Below are 23942 nucleotides of genomic sequence, written 5' to 3' on the forward strand. Positions count from 1 at the left end.
TAAGGGCATTGACAAATGCATTAGTCATAATAATACTATATAAAAAGACAAGATGTTTCTTTAGTCAACTATTTTTAAACTTATAATCAATATAAAACTGATATTATTATCAATAAATGCTTTCAAAAAAAGAAAAATGACCAATCATTTTTTTTGTAAATTCTACACAGCCTAGAAAAATTAGATCTTTTCAAAGAGTATGATATTTTTACTGAATCTCAGCATATGGCAGAATATATGATGTCAGTAGTGATGCATATAGATAAATTCAATGTAGATACAAACCATAAAACAAAGCAAGCAAAAAATGTGGAAGGTCATGCTGCAAGGTGCTGTGGAGTGATTAAAATAAAAAACCTGATATGATGCCTGCTAATACAAGTTTTTATTTGATTTTGGAGAAGATAGATTAACATGTGAAAAGCTAAATATTGGTAAAAAATAAATATACTATATACAAGATAAGGAGTAGATTATTTTGGTTTGGGACAGAATCATTTAAAATAATATTAACACATTAATATATTTTTCTATATGTAGTATATTTAAAAACTGATTTAATGACAATGTGTTTCTCTCTGAAATAACTCCTGAGTATCCTGCTACTAAACTTAGTCACCAAACAAGATTACAAGTAATAATGGCAAGTGATCTTTAGGATATTTTGTCATTTCATTTTTATTTACTTGCTTTAAAATTTTGCCCCCATTTATTAAAATGCATGTAAATAACTATGAGTAATAGAAAAGGTAGGTGTTATCGTTCTTATCATAACACCAATCCATATATACTTTACCAGCTATATATAATTTATATATGGTATACTACCATTAATTAAACTCCATACTTTACTTAATCTCATTTATTTTCCTCTAATGTCCTTTCCATGCTACAGGCATTCATCAAGGGCACGACATAGGGCATTTGACCATCATGTCTCCCCAGGCTTCTACTGGTGATGACAGTTTCTCAGACTTGCTTTGTTTCTGATGACTTTGACAGTTTTCAAGATTACCTGAAGTTATTTTGTAGAATGTCAGTTTGGTTCTGTCTGTTTACTGTTTTTCATGATTAGACAGGAGTTGTGGCTTTGGGGAGGAAGTCCACAGCAGTGAAGTGTCATCTTCATCATATTTTACCAAAGGCACAGGGTACCAATGTGACATCACTGGTAATGGTAACATGACCACTGGGTCGGGGAATGTTTTACAGGTTCTTAATTGTCAAGTATTTTCCCCTCATCTTTTCTATGCTCTATTCTTTGAAAGTAAGTCACTAAATATACTGTACCTTCAAGAGGTGAGCAGTGAGTTACATCTTGAGGGAGAGGTATCTGAATAAATTTAGTGTCAAGCGTTTGGTATTGCTATTTCTTGGACTGTAGCTAGTCAAGTAGCTGTTTAGTAGTTGTATGCTGTATGTATATGCGTGTGTGTGCGTGTGTACACACACACATAATCTACTTATCTGAATATAAAGTATGCCTAATGATTTACTTAAATTTAGACTATAAAAATCATTAACAATTCTATGTGATTTTTATTTTTTTATAATTAAAATGTGTCATTTAAAATTAACTCTAAGAAAAAATTAAAATGTATCAGAAAAAGTATAAATATTTTGTTAACATGCTTCGTGGTATATTAATATTAATCCTTTTAACATTTTAGGTGTGTGGTAGATTGTGCTCTTCAACTTCCTTTTTCAAAACTCTTTGCCATATAAGATTCTTATGGCATTTCACTCTGACAATGATGCCAGCCAAGTGCTTTGATTTGGGCCATCAGATGTTCATGGGTATGGCACACGAATTGGCTTGGAAAATCATTTGCATATTTCTAGCTGTATTCTTATCTTAGTCGTGGCCATAATCATAAGCCTGCTAGCATGTGGAAAACATGCCTGGACTCCCTTCTAGAGTCAGTTAGAGCACGCTCCAGTGCAGCAGAGCCAGCTTGCCTGCCCCTGCAGCCATCAGAGATTAGTTGCCAGACAGGTGACTTCCCGCATATATATAAATGAGCTCTCTGAGGCTGGTTGAGTCCAGCCTAGGTTAGCCGAGCCTCACGAAGATGTGAGCCAATTACATATTTGTTGTTGTAGGCCACTGAAGGTTTTTTAAAAAAATGTTACATAGCATTAGTATGGTAATAAATAACTCATATAAGGCCTTTTACTAACATTGAGAAAATATAGCTTTGAATCACATTAGATTTTCCTGTGTTTGTGACATTTCAAATATATAAAGAAATTAACATTAATTACATGAAATGTTTCTGTTCAAAAATGACCTATAAGTGTCATTTAGTTTAATTTCCTACCAGTATAGAGTCACGCATGCAATAATCTTGTCAGGTGGTCACTCTGACCTTGTAAGTTGGAATTCCTCAGGGGGAACTTGGACCCAGGTCACTGCTCAGACTGAGGGATGACTGTGTAGTTGCTCCACCTGTCTTCTGTGCTGGATCTTGGGTGTGTGATCTCCCTTCAGATTTTGCACTTTGCCAAGATATTTGCCCTCATATATATTCACTTAAATATTCTCTATGCAACCAACCTAAACCCTGAGATATTTCCTGTGTTTATCTCCATTGCAAAATTTTGTCACATTATAGAGTGGAGCAAAAGCAGGTTTACACTTGTTCGTATGGAAAATAATACAATCATTAATAAATAATAATACAAGAATAAACCCTGTGTTTTGCTTACTCACAACTGTAAACCTAGTTTTGCCTATCCAAATTGACAGACTTTCTGTTCTGAAAATCAGTGAGAGAGTGTTGTGCTGTCATATTTTAAATTTGTTTTTCAAGAATAATTTCTGAATTTTAGGAGATAATAAGTCTATACCTCTCATCCTCTTCCTTTGCTATTGACCTAATAATAGCAGTCATGGTGATTTTGTCAATGATGTCATAATGCTTTTGCATGTAGAAAAATGTTTTTTTCAAACTGTTTTTCTACCTGAGAGCCATTCTGAAAATGTAAAGTATTTTTTCCCAGTATAACAAAAAACATGTACTGTGTTTTTATTTATACCAACTTTCTACTAATATATCTCATATGAAACCATTTGGTGTTCTGCTGTATTTTAATGGAAGGAAGATAGGCAGCAAAGCATGACAGCTGAGTTAATTTTGCAGCACTCCTACTTTCTCTGATAATGTTATCAACATGTTCTCAATCTAGAAAGACTAGGTAATGAAGTCTTTTTTTGAAGACTAGTATCATAAATAACAACCTGGATCCTCATATACAAGAAAAGGGTAAGTATTTTTCTTGGGGAGTAGTGCATTTGACATCTATCTACATTCTCTCTATTTTGAATCTTTACCCCTATAGAATTTTAGGTCCCCAAGTCATAGCTTAGCTGTAAGTGATTACAAGATCGTACTTTGCCCAAAACATTTTTATTATATGAAAATTTTGAAAAAATAATGATCGATAAACAATGAGACAATATCTTGAAATATTATATTTTGTTCTATTTTTCAAACCATACTGTATCTCTTACTTTAGCCTCAATATTCAAAGGGCATCCACAAAATTTTGGTTTATAACTATTTCTAGATGTGGCCTTATAATGTGGCCTTATAAACCCACATGGCAATATTAATATTCAAAACTAAATTGACTTGCAACCAGGATGTTTAGTAGGAGAGATGGCATAGAGTGTATACTACCTAATAGGTGTGGAAAAAGTAGACTAAGTAACAGACTGTATCATTCCTAAATAGTCTCAGATGAGGTGATTTGGTCTTTGAGTTGGGTATAAATCGTAGAGGAAGAGAATGGTAAACTCATTTGCAGCATCACAGTGCTAGTTCTAAATATTGAAATGTTATATGTCAAGCAAGAAAGCTAACTTAAAACTATGTACTAACCTTCACAAAACTAGCTTTTCAACCATGTGGGTGGTGAGGTTCATATTAATAATGCCCAGACATCTCAGTGCTTTTCTTAAAAATGGAAATGTTGTGCTGACCAGACCTCACTGTCCAGCCTGCAGTCCTGCCTTGGTTCTCACTCTAGTTTACATTCTGCACTGCAGTAACCTTATACTGGTGAACACCAGAGACTCTGCTCAGTCTCCATCCACAATCCCAGGAAATAGCCACTTCTTGGCCACCCTCAAGTCCCAAGCAGACCCTAGAAATAGCTTCAGTTGGACAGGAACATTTGGGTTCTGGATATCTGGAGAATGGTCTAGAAAGGTAGTTTAAGATATAGGCTAGCCCATGAACATTTTGTCTCCAGAGAGGGACATGGAAGGAGCAGGACCTGATGAGAACCTCTAAAGCATAGGATACATCCTATTTCCTCTGTCTCTGTCTCTGTCTCTGTCTCTGTCTCCTCTGTTTCTGTCACTCTCCAGCCATGCCATGTTCTAAAATCTGATCTTGCAGACAGACCAGAGTGCTGTGATGGGATCTGAGGCATTCCAGGAGTAGAGAAGCAGAGCTATTTTATCCTGGGATCAGCAGAGGATCCGTATCAGCTGTCCTGTCATTGTCATTTTCTCCAATCAGTGACTAAGTTGCACTTGGGTTGTTCAGCAAACATGAAGCTGCTTCATGCAGCCAGAGATACAGTTACTTTGAACTCTCCTGAAAGAGAAAATAGAGTCCCTGAGAATTATGAGTTTACTGTTCGAGTGTTATTGAAAGTAAAAATATGATAACCTGGACTTTAGTTGAAAAAGACAGTGCTTAAAACATGCTTATTCACATGCAAAACCACGTGAAAATACATATATTGACACAGTCATAAGAAACAGGTTAAATCTTAGTTATTTTGTGAAAAATATCTCCTTTTATGTTAGAAAGAGAAAAATGAAAGGATGGGAGAGCTAAGAAAGACTATAAAGATCATTGAGTTTAGGTATCTTCAGCACCAAGGGCCTGGGATACCTCAGAGTTTATACAAAATATCACATGTATATGGGTACATACATTGTTTTCTACCATATTCTCCAGAAGATTTATAAACTCAAAAGGAGTCTTATTGCTTTCACTGCACAAAGGAAGAACCTAAGGACCAGATAGGCTGGGGACTTGCCCAGGTTGGCACAGCCTTCTCAACTGCAGTTCAGTGCACTTGCAACTGTGTTGTAGCAGCTGCCTATTTCTTTCTGCTTGGAGATGAGCTCCACACCACTCTACTTTTACTCTCCCAGGTGTAATGAGTTGCCTGCCTGCGTCATCAACCAACTATTTGGGCCTTTTGTTTTGATTCCTTTATTACTAGGGCTTACCACATTAGTCACACTGATGAACAACTTTCTACCTGGGCTATGCTTGAGCTTGCATTTTCAGACAATTGCACGCACAGCAAGTCTGGTTTTTGAGATGTGTGTATGGAAACAGTTTTTATGAACCATTCGATTTAGCTGTTTTCTTGTGCTGTGTAGTTTTATAAGAAGAACATTTTATGAGCATGTCAGCAGCCATCTTGGACTAATAAATGCTTTTAGTAAGCAGCAAACAGGGTGAATTTTCTCATCATAATCTTATTCAGTAAATGGAACATTTAGGATAATGTATTCAAGGAAATTTTAACCTCAAAGTTTTTTTGTTTTTTCCTTTCACCATGATGAAATTCAGGTACAGAATTCCTTTGTATTATCTTTTAAATGATGTCAATGCAGTGTTATTTTATTCATTTCTAGAAAATATGTATACATATATTTATTTCTAGATGCTATGTATATTAATTTCTACTTTATATTTATTGAGAGAGAAATATATGTCTACAAATGCTATATAGAAAATATGACAAGCCTCATCAAAATAACAATTGTCAGTAAACTCAAAGTATTTGCTTATTTAATAATTAAGATTGAAGTTTTGAACTCAGAACCAAATTTAAATCATCATCCACTGCTTAATATCTTCATTGTTTCAACCAGTCACATGCTTTCTCTTAATTCTCAGCTTCTTCATGTGTAACAGGTGGTAGCCACCTCATAAGGATGTTGAGAGTGTTAGATAAGATAGACTTTGCAGTCCATTTGCTTGGAAAATTTGTTCCTAGTCCTTCACTTTCAGTCTGTGTAGATCTTTTGTCCTGAGGTGGCTCTCTTGTAGGCAGCATATGTGTGGGTCATGCTTTCTCATCCATTCAGCTACTCTATGTCTTTTGATTGGGGCATTTAAACTATTTATGTTTAAGGTTATTATTGATACGTACTTATTCATTGCCATTTTCATACCTGTGTTCCTTTGAAACGCCAATCAAAAGAACCTATGCACCCCAATGTTCATAGCAACACAATTTACAATAGCTAGATGCTGGAAGCAACCTAGGTGCCCATCAGTAAATGAATGGATCAAAAAACTATGGTGCATTTACACAATGGAATTCTATGCAGCAGAAAGGAAGAAGGAGGTCCTACCCTTTGTGACAGCATGGATGCAACTGGAAAGCATTGTGCTAAGCAAAATAAGCCAGACAGTGAAAGACAAATGCCATATGATCTTACCTTTAACAGGAACTTAATCAATAAAACAAACAAACAAGCAAAATATAACCAAACACACTGAAATTGAGAACAGGCTGACAGTGACCACAGGGGAGAGGGGAGGGAATTTCAGGGGGAAAGGGTGAAGGGTTTACAGGAATAAATATAAAGGACACATGGGCAAAAACTGGGGGGGGGGCTGGGATGGGGGTAAAAGACAGAAAACTGTACTTGAACAACAATTAAAATTAAAAAAAGATAGGCTTTGCAAAGCAAGTATCACAGTGCCTGAAATAGAAGAACTCAGGCCAAGTTAGTATCATTAATTAAAAATTTTATTGTTAATTAATATGTTTCCAGGAAGAAGTTCTTCTAACTCCTTAAGAACTCTACTACCTTTGGTCCTTTGTGGAAGAAGTTTAAGGAATATAAGATGACTAATCTTCAATGACAAGAATACTAATGATACACTTCAGTCTCAGGTCAAAGTCAAGTTTCCTTTCTGATCTTGCATCTCCAGACACAGACTCACTCTGTGAGGGGCTTGCTGTGTGAAGTGTGAAGATGGGTTGAGCTCAGTAGGAGTGGTGCATTTTGTTCTTTTTGCCAGCCATTTCCTCAAGTCCCCTTTGAAAAGGAGGAAACATCTCTAGTAGCTGAATAGCTGTCTTTTGGAAGTTTTTCTGGAATAAAAGTAACAGCCTCTAATCTTTTTAATTTCTTAATTGCTAACAAATCCCCCTTATATAACTATTGGAAGCCATATGAGTTTCTATAATTTTATCTACCAAAAGTTCTGAACAATTATATTTAGTCTGAAAGTGCTTTGAAGTCTTTAGACTTCTTTCTACCTAGAATTACAGATTTGCTTTTTCAAATATTAAAAAAAGAGCAACTTCAATTGTCTCCTGTTGGTCAAGTGTTGAAAATCTGTAAATTAGATTGGATTTGTGTTGGGGTATTTTCTAAATTTTTGTTCACATTTTTGTTCATACTTAACTTGTGTCATATTCACAATGGAATCTGTTATCAGCTAGACATCTAACTTACACCATGCCATCTGACATATTTCAGTTCCCATTTTAATAATGTCTGGAATACTGAAATAATGCATCCTTAATGTTGACACAAGAAAAATAGAAAGCAACAGTTAATGGGAGGAGATTTGTTCTAACATCCCTCAAATTATCTTGTGTGGATGATCAACATGTCTAATTCTTCATGCTGTCAGCTCTTCTATGCACAATATCAGCTGTTTTATCATAACCCTCTGCTTGCTGTACTGCATTGCAGAGGAAACAAACTGGGATATCAGTACCAATGCATATATATATATGCCTTTCTGTAGATTACTTAACATCTCCTGGACTTAGTTTTGTTCTCTGAAAAATGGGGGTAAAAATTCTCCTCTAATATTATTCACTGTAAGGACTTAATCAGGAATATATATACGATGTGTAACAGTATCTGCAATAATATGTCAAGTATTCAAAATGGAATTATATGGCAGTATATTGTAACCATCTTGTTTAAGATGAAAAAATGATGGTCCAGAGAGTTTGAACATGTACCTAACTTACACAAAGAATTTATTGGAAAAAATAAACTAGAATTTAGGTATTATCACTTCCAAGACAATAATAATTTATTGATAATAAGAAATCCTAAAAATAAACTAAAGAGGTAGAATGGATTCTAGTCATCTGGGAGCATTTTAGTAATGTTAAAAATAATGTTCAGGAAAGAAATTAATTTGATCAATATATTAAAGATCAGAAAGAAAAACATATTTACTAATTTTTAGGCAGTCAATCACCATTTTCCCCTCTCATACAGATATAATTAATAATATGTAATTACCTCTGACTTCTGATATTAAATTTTGCCGAGACATCTATATTTTTAGTTTATATTATTTGTATTAATAGTGTTAAATAATAAATATAGGTGGAAATAATTGGCAGAAAATATAGTTGCCTCTTAAACAACATGGGATGGAGCCCTGAGCCCTGTGCAGTCAAAAACCACATATAACTTTTGACTTCCTGAAAACTACTGATAACCTGCCCTTGACTGGAAGCCTTACTGATAACGTAAACTATCGATTAATGCATATTTTGTATGTTATATGTATTATACTATAATGTATTCTTATAATAAAGTAAGCTAGAGAAAAGAAAATGTTGCTAAGGAAATCATAGGGTGTAAAGAAATAGAAAATACAGTTACAGTATTTATTGAAAATACCCACACCTGAGTGCACCTGTGTAGTTCTAACCTGTATCATTCAAAGGTCAATTTGAATTCAAGAAACTCTAACACTGGAGTGAGCTTCTTTTTTATCCCCTTTGTGTGTTTGTTTTATTGTTGTTTTTTTATAGGACCACATCCCAAACTGTAAATAGGTGGGCAGTGTTTGGGGAGTTGGGAGCTTTCCTGCCCTCCCACTGCCTTTGTTTTTCCCCCTATTCGGTACATATCTTGTTTCCCAACTTTGCCATGTTTTAGTTTCTTTGTTTGTCTTGTTTATACAGACTATATTAAGACTGATAATATATGTTCTTTCTGTTGATTAAAAAGCTGCCTATTTAGAGTTTCTCTTTGGAATGTGTACATTTTACAAAATTTGATATCATGAAATACTCGTATACTTTTCAGTTTATTAAAGACACCCTAGCTAGGGAACCAGAAATATTTAACGGTGTAATATTATCTCAAAAGCCTTCCCTAAAGCCAAATTTTGCTTATTTCCTATCTTGTCATTTTTCTGCTCTGTATTTTGTGAGACTGCCTTAACAACCGGTTCTATGAACTTTATCATCACCATTTCATCTTCATTTTCAACAACCACATCATTTTCATCATCTTCATTATCATCATCACCCTTTTTAAAATATCATATTTTTGACAAGGACATTTAATTTTTAAATCACTACTTCCTTCTTTCTGTGTATATTTTCTGTTATTGAGGTTATTGAGGGCAATGACTTCTATGTCTCACATTAGACCCATGTGGAATTTCTATAACTATCTTCTGTATTTCTTTTTTTTTTTTTAAAGATTTTATTTATTTATTTTTAGAGAGGGAAGGGAGGGAGATAGAGGTAGAGAGATAGAGAAAGACAGAGAGAGAGAAACATCAATGTGTGGTTGCTGGGGGTTATGGCCTGCAACCCAGGCATGTACCCTGGCTGGGAATCGAACCTGGGACACTTTGGTTCCCAGCCCGCGCTCAATCCACTGAGCTACGCCAGCCAGGGCTTGTATTTCTTAAATTTAGCCTTATTTTCTGTGTTTTCCCCCTTCATTTTGGAAGTTTCTATTAGTCTCCTAGATCCCTTTTTAATCATTCTATTTTTTCCTATAACTTTTGTAAAAGTTGCTTTCTAATAAAAATACCTTTTATTCCTCTATTATTTTTATTTTCCCTTTTAAAATAGTATACTGGGTTTGCTTTAGAGAAAGAGCATATTCTTGTATCTTTCTAGCCATAAATTTAAATTTACAAACAGCTTGAAATCTTTTTCCATTTATAAATGGGGATAGTCAGTGAAGAAATATGAAACTAAAATAAATAGCACAGTGCTCTGTAAGTCAAGTGAGTTAGGTGATTAATTTTGAGAAAGAGGTTTGAATAGACAGTGAAGTTGTAGAATAGCTCTGGAATAGAATAAATGAGGCATAGAATAAAAACAAATGAAAGAATTGATAGGGAGCAAAAGGACTTGGCTTAGATTGATGACTATCCATTGCAAATGTTATCGATGCAAGGCTTAACTCTTCTGGGAAATAGAGTTTGCTGCAACATTCTCTTTGTGTATATCTAATAGTTTGAAGAATGTAATAGACTATGAAGGTAGGTTGTATAGTTTTATCCAAATATTTCTAATACTGACTAAGAGTTTAATAGAGTTCCTCTTGCTAGGCAAAGCTGATTTCAGGAAACAAAAAGACTGTAATTTATTTATCTACCTGTGTATTTTTAAATTTATTTTGCTTCATGCCAAGAATTTAAAATTCCAACTATGACTAAGTTACAAGTTTTGGTATGGTATTTTCAAACTCGGTACTACATGATATTTTGATGTAGTATAGTTTTTAGAAATATTATTTCTAGTATTAATTAAATATACCCATGTATTTTAGGTAATATCCTTATAAATGCCATCGAGAATAATCTGTCAGTTATCTGCTGTTAAAATAGCAATGCATAATACATCACTCTGAAACTCAGTGACTTGAAACGATAAGCATATATTTGGCTCCAGGTCTGAGAATTAGTGATTTAGGTAAGGCTTCACTGGTTGGTTCTCCTGGTTCTGGTGTGGATCACCATGCAGTTGGCTGGCTGTCAGCTGGAACAAGGAAGACAGACTTCCCACATCTCATCTTCTCATCAGCTAGCCTGGGTATGATCTTATTACATTAACAGGGAGAAAGCACTGCCAAGACCAACCAGACAAGGCCTTTCAAACCTCTGCTTGACACTTTAAAAAAAAAGTGTGTATTTTTAGAGATTGGGCAAGGGAGGGAGGAAGAGGAGAGAAACATTGATATGAATGAGAAATATCAATTGGTGACCTCTCCCACAGGCCTGGACTGGGACTGAAACTGCAGCCCGGCCATCTGGCCTGACGGAGAATTGAATCATGACCCTTCACTTTGTGGGATGATGCCCAACCAGTGGATCCACACCAGTCACAACTCTGCTTAATCACTTTTGCTAACACTCCACTGGCCAAAGGAAAGCATATGGCTAAACTCAGAGTTAAAGAGAGGGAAATATATACCACCCTTGTTAGTGGTAACTGTGAGGTCATGTAAATACAGGGAGGGCCCTTACCACAGTCTACCTGCAGCATGAACTTACCTTTAATTGATTGCATGTGTATGAATTACATTTTCAACTAAATATTTTTGACTTCACCTTTCTCGATGGGAATATCTTACCTTTTGTAAGATCTTTTGATATTTTTTGATATACATCTGTATGTGTGCATACTTGCATGTATGCACATGCACATTTAGCATCTGCTTTAACTTGGCATGTATAGCAGGCTGTGGGAAATGTCAGGAAAATTATCATGAAGATTTTAGGAAACGAGTGTAAAAGAACAGACAGTTGAGAGAAAAAGGGTTAGAGCACAGCATGGGATCTGTCTTGGTGATTAGTAGACTAGTGATTTTATAAGATTTTTGCAGCACTTAGTGTTGGCTTTTTTTTTTTTTTGCCTTAAGTCGTATAAATTTTGGAATGAAATGCCTAGGCCTTGCAATATCATGCTTTGGAAACAATGCTGTTAATGAATCAGTCTCATCCGTTCTCAGTTTAATCATTTGTTTTATTTTCCATGATGAATGACCAAGGCTCATCAGCCAGCAATTCAGGATTTCTGAGGTTCTCTATGAACCACAGGGAAACTAGTGCTATGTTGTGGATCACAGACCTAGAACCTGAAAGGAGAGCTTTGACATTGCTGATTATAGGGGTCAAGGTGAGAGATTATATGGGAGTACCATTTGTGTATGTGCTTCCTCCCAGGCTGATTGATGATGAGTTAAGGTCGGCATGGAATCCCATGAATGACCTAGGCATGCTCTGCTCCAGGATTTTGGGTATATTTTCTTATTCTATGGCCAGAATTTTTTAGTTGGCTTCATTTTTCCCTCAGTCTGCTTTACTGGCCAATCTAATTGTTGAAATCTGAAAGTGGAGTGAAAGTTCAGGTTAAATGGTCAAATAATACCATTCATTGCATGTGGTTTTTCTATCTTAGAGCTACATCAGTCTTGGGCAAATTGAGGCCTCTGGTGTCTAAGAATCTGGCAGTGCTTTTTTATATCTATACATTAAAAACATTAATTAGTACTCATGGAGTCAAGACTTACAGTTTCATGACCTAGTAAATCAGGCTCCATTAATAAATGTGATAAAATTATATAATACTGTGCTTGCTTGAGTGTATCAACATACTGGAATTTTGATTATATATATGTGTGTGTATATAAATATCAAATTAAAATATCTAGAAGTAGTTTTTGTGAGAAAATAAAATTAAGATACTTCAAATCCTCACAGACAGACTTGTTAAAATCACTGATGATGAGTGTTCTTTTCACTGTCAGTGTTGCTCTGACTGCTTTGAAACACTGCAGGACAGAGCTCTGATGTGCACCATCTCTCAGGGTCATCTGTAATCACGCAACTATGAAATGGGACAGAAAACTTCCATGACACTTTCCTTTGAGACATATTCTTCTGAACATTTCATAAATAGCTGATTATGTATGTAGTTCTGAACTCTTTATATCAAATTCTTTTCCTTGCTGACCAAATTTACTGTCATTGAAAATGGTTACAGTTTCTACAGTAAATATTCCACTTTGTTTCAGTTTCAATAGCGTTAAAATATTTTTCCCATTTATAGGAAAGTAAATATTTTTTGTGTGTTCTCAAAGTCCCAACTAGAGTATAAAACATATATCTCATATAAGAGAACTTAATGTCAAGTAAATATAAAATGTATTCAGAAAGATTCCAAATTGTACATGCACTTGTATTTCAATATATATAGCACAGTATTTTTCAGTTTACTTTTATTTTAATCCAACTTATATATCCGTGTAGCTTAAGTGTCATGTGGTTCCTGTGCTTTTTTCTCAGCCCATTTCCTGATGCACAGATGGAATCACTTTCAAATGTATTAGCTGATTCTTTTAAGATCTCTCCATCTCTCTAAATAACATGCTTATATTGCTATTTCCTGATTTTTTATTAATAGGCTTTATCTATTGGCTTCCCACTGTGGAAGATGAGAATTTAGTGCCTTCATCTTCCGGCCCCTATCACACACGTGCATACTTTTGGTCTCTCATCCTCTTGAAATAATATATCATGATTTTGATTAAATGAATATTCATGTTTATCATATTATCACCAAATGAAAGCATTCGGAGCTCAGTCGTGCACCATACAAGGGTCACTTTATTTTTTCTTTCAACATTTTATTTCTCTTGTGTGAATAATGGCCTATTTTCATTTATTTATGATTTTTTGTACCTAATGTGAATTCAGTGTTTCCCATTTGTATAATGCATATCTTAATATTTGCAGGAATTTTATATATTCTAAAAATTCTACCTTCTCCAGGAAATCTCTCCTACAGCCTGAGACCAAATCCCACTAACTAGAAGGAGGGTCCTACCTTCTATCTCTCAAATTATGGAAAGGTTTTCCAATGGGAACCTCTAACAGTTTGCTTGTTATATACTCCTTGCAGCTGAGGGGCCCTGTGGACCAGTGCCTAACTCACACCAGAGAAATAAAAAGAACAGCTTGTGCCAGAGGACTGTTGGGGCAATAACTGACAGTCAACAATATCAGGGGAAGGAGGTGCATGTCACATGTTGACCAGATTTGGGTTAGAAAACAGGAAGTCAGAAAACAGGAAGCTGAAGTCATTATTTTTTAAGGGGGCATTAGGATCCAAGTCTTAAATATCATGGCTTGTATATTATGGTATGAAAAGTGTTAGGGGAGGGTTTTTATTTGTTTGCTTTATTTTAATTTTAAGTCATCCTTTGCCTATTTATTTTTTAAAGAGAGGAAGCAAAACAAGGAAGACTGAAGGAGATTCCATTCCTTCCTTGTCTACTTTTAAGGCTATATAACAATTGGCAGATCTGTTCTCAATTCCACAGCAAAAAAAATCTACCCTGTCAGGGAAGCGTGAGTCCAAAGGAGTGGGCTGTAGTCCAAAGGAGGACTGACTGGGTCTTTGTGCTCCCCTCTCCACTCTGTATTTCCACTGCTCATGCCGAGGAGTAGAGTGGAGATGGTCACTGACTCTGTGAGATTGTTCTACAAGCACAAATGAATACCATTTTATTTCCAAAGGTTGTATTAGATTTAGTTGTTGGAATTAGCTATTTTCTCTGTCGTGTCTTTTAAGCTCTCATGGTGGGGTTGCGTCACCATCCCAGAAAGGTCCACTTCGGTAAGATTTCTTTAATGTTGTTCTGCCTGAGTTTGTCCTCTTATTTTCTAATTTTTTATTTTCTCAATTTCCAGCCCTGTCTTGGCTCTAAATTTGGAGTTAGTTGCTCATATTTATCTTTTGACACTTCCATTTATTGTTTTACATATGCTTTACAATTAAATTCCAAGAACTACTTTAATAATAATTGTACTTTTGATTTAATCAGTTTCTATAAAAAGAAAACTTTTAGAAACTTCTGTTTGGAGAGTCTAAGCTTCAAATGATTATTCCATATTAATGATTCTTGATTTTGATATTTATATTGACCTTATGAAAGAGAATGCTCATAAGCATTCTCATAAGTATAGGAAACAAACACCAAGTGTTCAGGAGTAATGGGGCACAAATCTTCAATTCACTGTGAAATGATTCTGGAAAACAAGTTTTGTTTTCAATGTCTTTATACTATCAGTATATTTGAAACTATTTCAGAGAAAAAGCACACAACTAAAGGTTTTCAATTATTAACAAATAATGGTTCAAAAGGATCTGAGATATGAAATAAAATTTTTATTTTTGTGAGTTTTAGCTGTAACAATGAAATTGATATAGAGTAGGAAAGAGAGGGCATTCCCACTTGCTGCTGAAAACAATAGTTTCTCATGTACAGTTTCACTTATCAATGTGTTTTTTTAAAAAACAGTAGAGGAGGTAGAAATAGATAAAACTTCCTTCTATCACAATTGGTTGTGGAAGTTGGAGTTTATCACCACTTATTTGCCTAAGGCTCTGGATTTTCAATTTGAAAATGTAGGGGAAAGCCCAGCTTACGTTAGTTCCTAACACTGAGTAGACATGAATAAATGTTTGTGAATAACTAAATATCACATGCAAAATCCTTATGAGAGTATTTTTGACTTTTGATATACTAAATACTAGTAGATGTCACACTTATAATTTTTTAAGATAAAGAAAAAGTACTATCTATAAACAATGAATATTATTCAGCCATTAAAAGAGAAGGAAATCCTGCCATTTGTAAGAACATGGATGAAACTGGAGGGCATTATGTAAAGTGAAATAAGCCAGACAAAAAAAGACAAGTACTGTGTGGTGTTACTTACATGTAAAATCTAAAATATTTGTACTCATAGAAGCAGAGTAGAATGGAGGTTGACAAGGGCTGGGATTTGGGAAAAATTGGGAGGATTTGGGCAAAATTGGGAGAATTTGATCAGAAGATACAAAGTAATAAGATAAATAAGGTCTGAGCATCTAAAGTAGAGTATGGTGACTCCAGTTAATAACACTGCTTTGTCTGGTCAAGATGCAGAGTTCACCTCTGCACACAACCACATCATAAATTACAACTAAACTACAAAACAACTATCATCCAGAATTGTCAGAAAATTTAGCTGTGTGGAAGTCTGCCAACCAAGGAATTAAAGAACTCACATTCATTCAGAAGGGTAGGAGGGGCAGATATGTGACATAGGCAGTGCCATACCCATGTGTGGTGGATAAAAATCAAGGGGGATAGCTTGAGAGCAAATTATTCCAGACCCATACCAGAGTCTCCCCCCACTGAGCTCAGGGCTCCAGTGTCAGGAAAATAAGTCCTCATAACTTCTGGCTGTAAAAATCAGTGGGGGTTGGGGTGGTGGAAGAAAGTACAGGATTCTCAGGTGTCTCTTCTTAAATGGTCCACAACATACTAGTACTTAACAGAGATTCACTCCCTCTGGGCTCTAGTACCAGGGCAGCAGCCTGAAGGGCACCAGTGGCTTATGAGGAGAAACTGAGGTATTTGGCATCAGGGTGAGTGCTGGGACAGCTCCATCCTGGACAAAATTCTGGAGGCCAGGTGGAAGCCATTGTCCCTTTTATGAGCCCTTCCCCACACAGAGCCACAAGTGGCAGCACCATATCTGAGACTCCATCAACCTGGTTCACACTAGTGGTCTCACTCAGGTGATACCTAAGGCTCCATCCCATCAAATTTATGGGCATGCTTTTTCACATTAGGTCTCACTACTAAGTCAGGGAGTCAAAGAAGCTCTACCTAGAACATAGAAACAAATACAGAGAGACTACCAAAATGAGGAGACAAAAAATATGGTTCAAATGAAAGAACTGATCAAAACTCCAGAAGAAGAACTAAATGAAATGGAGACAAAGGATCTATTGGATGCAGAGTTCAAAACACTGGTTATTAGAATGCTCAGGGAACTCATTGGGTACTTCAACAGCATAAAAAAGACCCAGGCAGAAATAAAGGTTACACTAAGTGAAATAAAGAAAATTTTACAAGAAATCAACAATGAAGTGGATGAAGCCAAGAATCAAATCAATGATTTGGAACACAAGAAGATAAAAAATTCAATCAGAACAGTAAGAAGAAAAAATAATCCAGAAAAATGAGGATAAGGGTAAGTAGCCTCTGGCACAACTTCAAACATACCAACATTTGAATCATAGGGGTACCAGAAGGAGAAGAGGGAGAGTGAGAAATTGAAAACTTATTTGGAAAAATAATGACAGGAAATTTCCCTAATTTGGTGAAGGAAATAGACATATGAGTCCAGGAAGCACAGAGAATCCCAAACAAGATGGACACAAAAAGGACTATACCAAGATACATAATTAAAACACCAAAGGTTAAAGATGAAGAGAAAATCTTAAAAGCTGCAAGAGAAAAATTACCTACAAAGGAATTCTCGTAAGATTGTTAGCTGACTTCTCAAAAGAAATCTTGCAGGCAAGAAGGGACTGGCAAGAAGTATTCAAAGTGATGAAAAACAAGGACCTATATCCAAGATTATTCTATCTAGCAAAGGTATTGTTTAGAATAAAAGGGCAGATAAGGCCAAGTTAAAGGAGTTCACCATCACAAAACCATTATTATACAAAATGTTAAAGGGACTTATTTAAGAAAAAGAAGATCAAAACTATGAACATTACAATGGTAATAAATTCACAACTATCAGAAATTGACTCTAAAAAACAAACTAAACAGACAAGCAGGACAAAACAGAATCATAGTTATGGAGATCATTTGGATAGTTATCAGTTGTGAGGAGGAAAGAGGAGGATGGGGGAAAGTTGCAGAGATTAAGAAGTACAAGTTGGTAGGTACAGAATAGGAAATATAAGAAATGGAGAAGACAAAGAACTTACATACATGACCCTTGGACATGAACTAAGTGGGGGGATTGTGGGAGGGAATGGGGGTACTGGATGGAGGGGTGCAAAGGGGGAAAATGGGAACAGCAGTAATGCTGTAATCAATAAAATATATTAGAAATAATACTGTCTTATAACTTGAAATTTACTAAGTGAGCAGAAATTGAGTTTTCATCACACAGAAAAATGGTAACCATGTGAAGTGATAGATGTGTTAATTAGCTTGAATGTGATAATTTCATGATATATACACATATCAAATCATTGTTCTATACATCTTAAATATGTACCACTTTGTCAATTATTCATCAAAGCAGGGGGAAAGATAATATTAAAATATCCAAACTATTAGTAAATATGCTGTATAATGAGGAGCTCAACTGTATTTAAAAATCTGATTTATTAATATATTTGAATGCCAAGTGTTTCCATTAATTAACTTATGGAATAAAGTAGGAAGTAATTCAACTGTGGCCCTCTGTATGGCAATGACCTTGCCTATTCAATTTTTTCTGCCACAGAACCTAGTGATTGTGCCTGGAATACAAAATGCACACAGTAAATGTTTATTGAATGAAGAACTGCAGTGTAAAAGGGTGTAGATGTGTCCATAAAAATGTATACAGTACTTACCTACCCAGGAGGAGACAGAGTCTGAACTTGAGAAAAAACTATTATGAGCACATTTAAGTCCTCTATTTGTAGCCATTTATTGGAGAGATGATCAAACCATTTATTCATTTTAAGTGTCTTTTATTGCTATTGTACACCCAGAACCCAACCAACCCTGTAAATGTTCTTTATACCAACATGATTTGAATAATCCAAATAAATAAGAGCATTGATAAAAAGATGATGAAACCCTCCAGAAAAATTACCATGCACTTCTTATTTGATTCTTCTTTATTTTAAATGTTTAATCTGGTATTATTGATACACCAAGGTTGCAAGTCTTAGATACTGTTGTTGACAATATCCTTCTGGCACTTCGTGCATGATCACCAGCAATGATGGACCCGACACTCTGGAGCGCTGACAGCATCAGAGAGCCTGAGATAGATTTGACTCATCACCTCGTGTGTCTTGTTGTGTCTTAGTCAATAAGTGGTGACAGAACATAATGTCAAACTGAATTTTGCTGTGTGTACGTATAGTGAAAAACTTATTAAAATGAAGCAGTGACTATATCTATGTTCCATTCTGTATAAACATCCTTGGAATGACTGTCTGGAATAAAAGGCCAGCTTGTGTGGCACCTTTTTTTCTAAATAAATAGTAATGCTAAAGACCCACAGAGAAACATATCTTAATGCACATGAGATTAAAATTAGACAGACAAATTTCATCCTAGGACATGTATTGGGGTTCTTTTAACCACTCTGTCATGCCAAACCCTTTCCTGATGACAGGACTCATTCACTCACTTTCCTTGGACTGCATTATTCCTCCCCACCTCTGAGTATCTTCTCCACCTTCTCACCACTCAGATCTCAGTTTAAATGTCAGCTTCAAGTAAGTTACCACTCCATCTGAAATAGCCTACTCATTTCTACTACTCTGTACATGCTGCCATGTTTATTCCTTTCAAAATACTTATTGCATTCTAAGAAAATATTTTCTTTATCTCTTTGTTGATTTGTAGTAACACAAACACCAAAATGTAAACTCAGTAAATGCAGAGGTCTGATCATTCTTATCCCTATTGTATCTGTATCTCCATCGTCTGGAACAGCACCTTGTACTTAGCACAAGAGATAGGAAATTGTGGTTGTAGAGTGGGTAAAGTGGGCAAAAGAGGCAATCTGGGCATATTTAGAACACACAAAATTATAAAACATGTTTAAAACCCAGGATATAGTAAACATTACTCTCTCTAACAATTATCACAAATTTTCAAAAAACAGTTCTCAACTCCTCTAAACAAATACCACATCACTTTGAGATAACTGAAATATGTATCACTTCAGAATAATTTAAGCTGAACCATTTTCCACCAACACAAACAAACCTAGACATTTTTAGGTAAAGTGAATTATGTGAAACTAGGGACCATGTTTATAATATTATTTTTTATTTTTTATTTTTGATCTCTGGCAGATATCCCAATGTCTGGAACATAATATTTGATTAGTAAATATTTCTTTAATTTGTGGAAATTATCAAGGAATTATTTAGCCAGGTATAACATAGCAACAGCCTTCACACTCTTAATGCTTCAAATGAGGACTCATTCTGGTTGGAATACTGTCCACATGAACTGACCATTTCCCCAATAGTTTAGTAAGTAATATATAAATTTTAAGTTTTGTTCCAGCAAAAAAGGTATAAATCATTTTATCTGATAGTCTCTCCAGGGCTGGACTAAAATCAAACAAGTTGGATTATAGCTCTGTGGACTTGAACTTTGCAGGGGCTCTCCCTGGGTTCCTGTATCCCATATGTCTTAGATATACTTAAGGTATCCTTTTACCCCCAAACAGCTCATGATCCATAAGTTCTAACTAATGTGGCTTCAAGTATGACTGCCCCGAAATCTACCTTACAAGATTTCAAAAACGAAATAAGTAAAAGAAATAATCAAGGCCCAAAGCAGAGACAAATGATTATGGTGGTTACTTAGACTTGAGATACAAATATAGAAGGACTTAGGGACCAAGAAGGTCCACTGTGTTTCTAAAAAAGTATGTCATTTAAAGGATAATTGATTTCACCCACATGTAAATTAGGCTTTGGCTTGGGAAATGGTTGGGAACTGAAAGGCTTAGAGGGACATCCAATACTTTGGATTACTCTTTCTTTTTTATTCATCTAATTGATAAATTCATACATTTTGAAAAATTAGTCAAGCCAATACTACTACTTAGTACTACCAACTGTTGCTGTTGAGTGATTTCCTGATATGACATCATGCCTTTAAAAGATCAAATGATTGACTCAATTATCTCTTTCCTCACCAACGAATTCTCTGCTGAAAAGAAAAAAAAGTGCTTTCACAAAAAAGCTAATGATAAGTATAGTTAGAACATGACTTCATTTTAATAATCCAGTGATATATAAACTGAATAAAAACATTTTACATTTCTTGAGAACAAGAAAAATATATGCCATAAATCTATTCTAAATATCCATGGTGAGACTTACAAAACTATTTTTTTTAGTCAAGTAAAAATATTTGATTAGTAAATATTTCAGTATATGCTGAAATATACTGAATTAGTATACTGAATTAGTATATGCTGATCAGTTGCACTTACTGATCAGCAAATAGTACTTGGCTGAAATTGTTATATTGATTGTAATTCACAGCCTAATAATTGATCAGTAGCATTTGCTGATCAGCAAATAATAATTTATTGTAAACAATAAGTGATGTTTGCAAATAATTTATTGCAAACAGTAAGCTTTTATTAAGAAATATTTAATTTGTATTAATTGGGAAGGTTTCACAGTGAGCAGTGAAGATTAAGTAAACTTGGAAGACTCTATTTACTTCTATGTTTCTAATGAACTCCAAATCAAAGTTTCAAATAAATAATTTGGATGTTTAAATAGCCAGGTAAAAAAAAGAGAAATATACCTCAAGTGGGCTATTTTAATTAACTTTGTTGAAGTCGATTTCTTTACAATAAAGGATCCCATTTTAAATGTACTGTTGCTAAGTTCTGGAAACATGCAGCACCGTCTGACCACCACTCCAAAGACACAGCAAATGTTCACCACCTACAACATTACCTTATGTTCGTTCAAACTCAGTGGCAAGACTGGGGCCACTTTAATGCCACACTATTCACCAGGTGGACTGAAGATCAAAATGTGCAAGGTCAAACAATATGACTTCCAGAAGATAACACAGGAAAATATTTTTACAACTTTTCAATAGGCAAGGTTTTCTTAAAACACAGAAAGCAGAAACCAGAAGGAAAAAAATGACAAATTGGACTGTTTTCAAATTAAGAACTCCAATTCATCAAAATACATCTCTAAGAGAATGAAAAGACAAGCCAGAATCTATAAGAACATATTTCTACACATATAGATTTTTGCTGCTTAATGAAAATCTTAAAGTAAAAAATATATAGTGGTTTTTTTAGCTATATAAAGATATATCTTGTACCATAAAATTATAAAGTATCATATTAAACTATCAAATAAAGGTCAAGATCCAATTCAATGCTTAAATATATACTGAGCTTTGGGGAAAAAATAGAGTGTATCCCCCTTTTGAATGGACAATTAGTCCACAAACAAGTTATTATCCTTGCCCATAACCCCAGAGGTCTCTCCTCAGGCTGTGAGTGTTTTTTGTGTGCCTGGAGTTGTGATCTCCCTCTTAAGTGACTCCTTCCACCCCCACTTAAGACATTCCTCAATTTTCACCAGATCTGCCTATAGCTCCAGACTTGGCTGAGTAGTCTGGGGATGGGCACTTCAAAACATACGTAGACATCAAAGTCAGAAACCAGTTAAATACTGGCAGATTTGAATTAAAAAACGATTGAAAAACACCAGCACAGAATGGTGAGAGTGGTAAGAGAGTTTAATATATACTATAGTTAAGGCTTAATATGGTTTATATCAATAATTGTGATGTATTTATAGCAAAAATATGAATATTCCACTAGGAAAATAGAAATAGGCATGGTAATTCACAAGATAATAAACACAGATGGCAAAAAGGCATAAGGTAGGTTGAAAATTACTAATGAATACAAACTGCAAATTAAAATACTGCTGTGTTTTTTTCTCTTTCAGATTGTCAGTCTCAGAGACTATTATTGTTTTATGTAGACAATTATGTGTGTAAGAGGTGGAAAGAAATATTAATTTCTGCAGTCCAGAAGGATTATCGAGCAACATATGTATCAAAATGTATATACTTTGGACCCCCCAAATCAGTACTCACAACCTATCTTAAGGACATTATAGAACAAATGAACAAAAACCTCTGTGCAAGGATATTCATTAGAGTATATTACATGTCAAGAAAATATTGAAATCAATTAGATGACTCAGAGATGCAGTGTGATTTCATAATTTTCTAAGAAATAGTATATGAATATTATATTGTTTAAGACTGAAAAAGACTAGGGAAAATTTTAAAAGTTCTGAAAACTGTGTGCATGGTAAAATGCCATTTTTGTTGTATATGTGTAATTATTGAAGCCTGTCTGAGCACACTCAGCATTCATTCATTTACCCGTTGATGGGCTATGAAAGGGCCAAGGCTAATGGTTGTATGATGAGTCAAAGAGAGCCTTCAATAGATTGGGGCTCCAGAAATCTGCAATAACTTGGTCTTTCAAGTTATGTGGGCACTGTTGTCTCCAGATGAGATCACTTTAGAGTAGGAAGTTTTTAGAATACAAGCATCAGTAATCTCTTGGATAGGAACCCAGATGACTATAGACTTAAATTCTGCTCTGAGTTAGATATACAGTGATGCATGCTGACTTTCTACAGGGAAAATTGGGATATATCTCATGGAATTTGCCTTGGGCACCAGGGGGTTATGGAAAACTATTTGTCTGAATAACCTGCAGAAATTTCTGTCTCAGACTTGTTTTGTTTTATTTTTGTATGTCTGAAATGAAGGACAGAATCTTGGCAGTGCTAAGCTACTAGTAAGTAGTTTAGTCTGGGAAACAAGTAGAAACAGTTTTTCATAATACACTAATGAAGACCAAAGTTGACATTTTAAAGATTGAATTCTTACTGTTTTTTTTTCTGGTGGGCAAACATGGAAACATGAATTTATATTAGATTCTTCAGATATTCTCTCATAGACGATTATTTCAAACAGCAAAAATATTAAGTGTTATTAGAATGGACCAGTGCCTTTGTATGACTATGTTAACAATATTTATTCTTTAGGAAATTTAATGCTAATAACCTGATATTGTTAGGCCTCACCAAATTGTAAGTTAGAACAAATTGGTCACATTAATAGGAATTCCCCAAATTTCTATGTCCATATATGATCTCAGCACCTGTGTTTCTTCTTGAATTTCCACCTAGAGTTTTAGAAAGTTCCTGTCACATCATAGCAGATTTGGGGGGAACAAGGGATTGTTTATTATGTAGCACAGTTGAAACTATCCTGATTGTTACAATACATCTTAAAATCAGTCAGACCCAGATTCAAGTTCTACAAAGACCATGACAAATATGATCTTGAAAGTATTTATTCATTCTTTCTAAACCTCAATTTTTTATGTTCAATAAAGAGATAAAAATATCTATTTATAGATCATCCTGGGAGAGAATTAGGGGTTAACATATACCAAATAACTATTAAGTAAGATATCCTCACCAAATACTAA

The sequence above is a fragment of the Phyllostomus hastatus genome, unplaced genomic scaffold, assembly GCF_019186645.2.
Source record: "Phyllostomus hastatus isolate PE091 unplaced genomic scaffold, TTU_PhHast_1.1 phas_contig_38, whole genome shotgun sequence".
Taxonomy (NCBI): domain Eukaryota; kingdom Metazoa; phylum Chordata; class Mammalia; order Chiroptera; family Phyllostomidae; genus Phyllostomus; species Phyllostomus hastatus.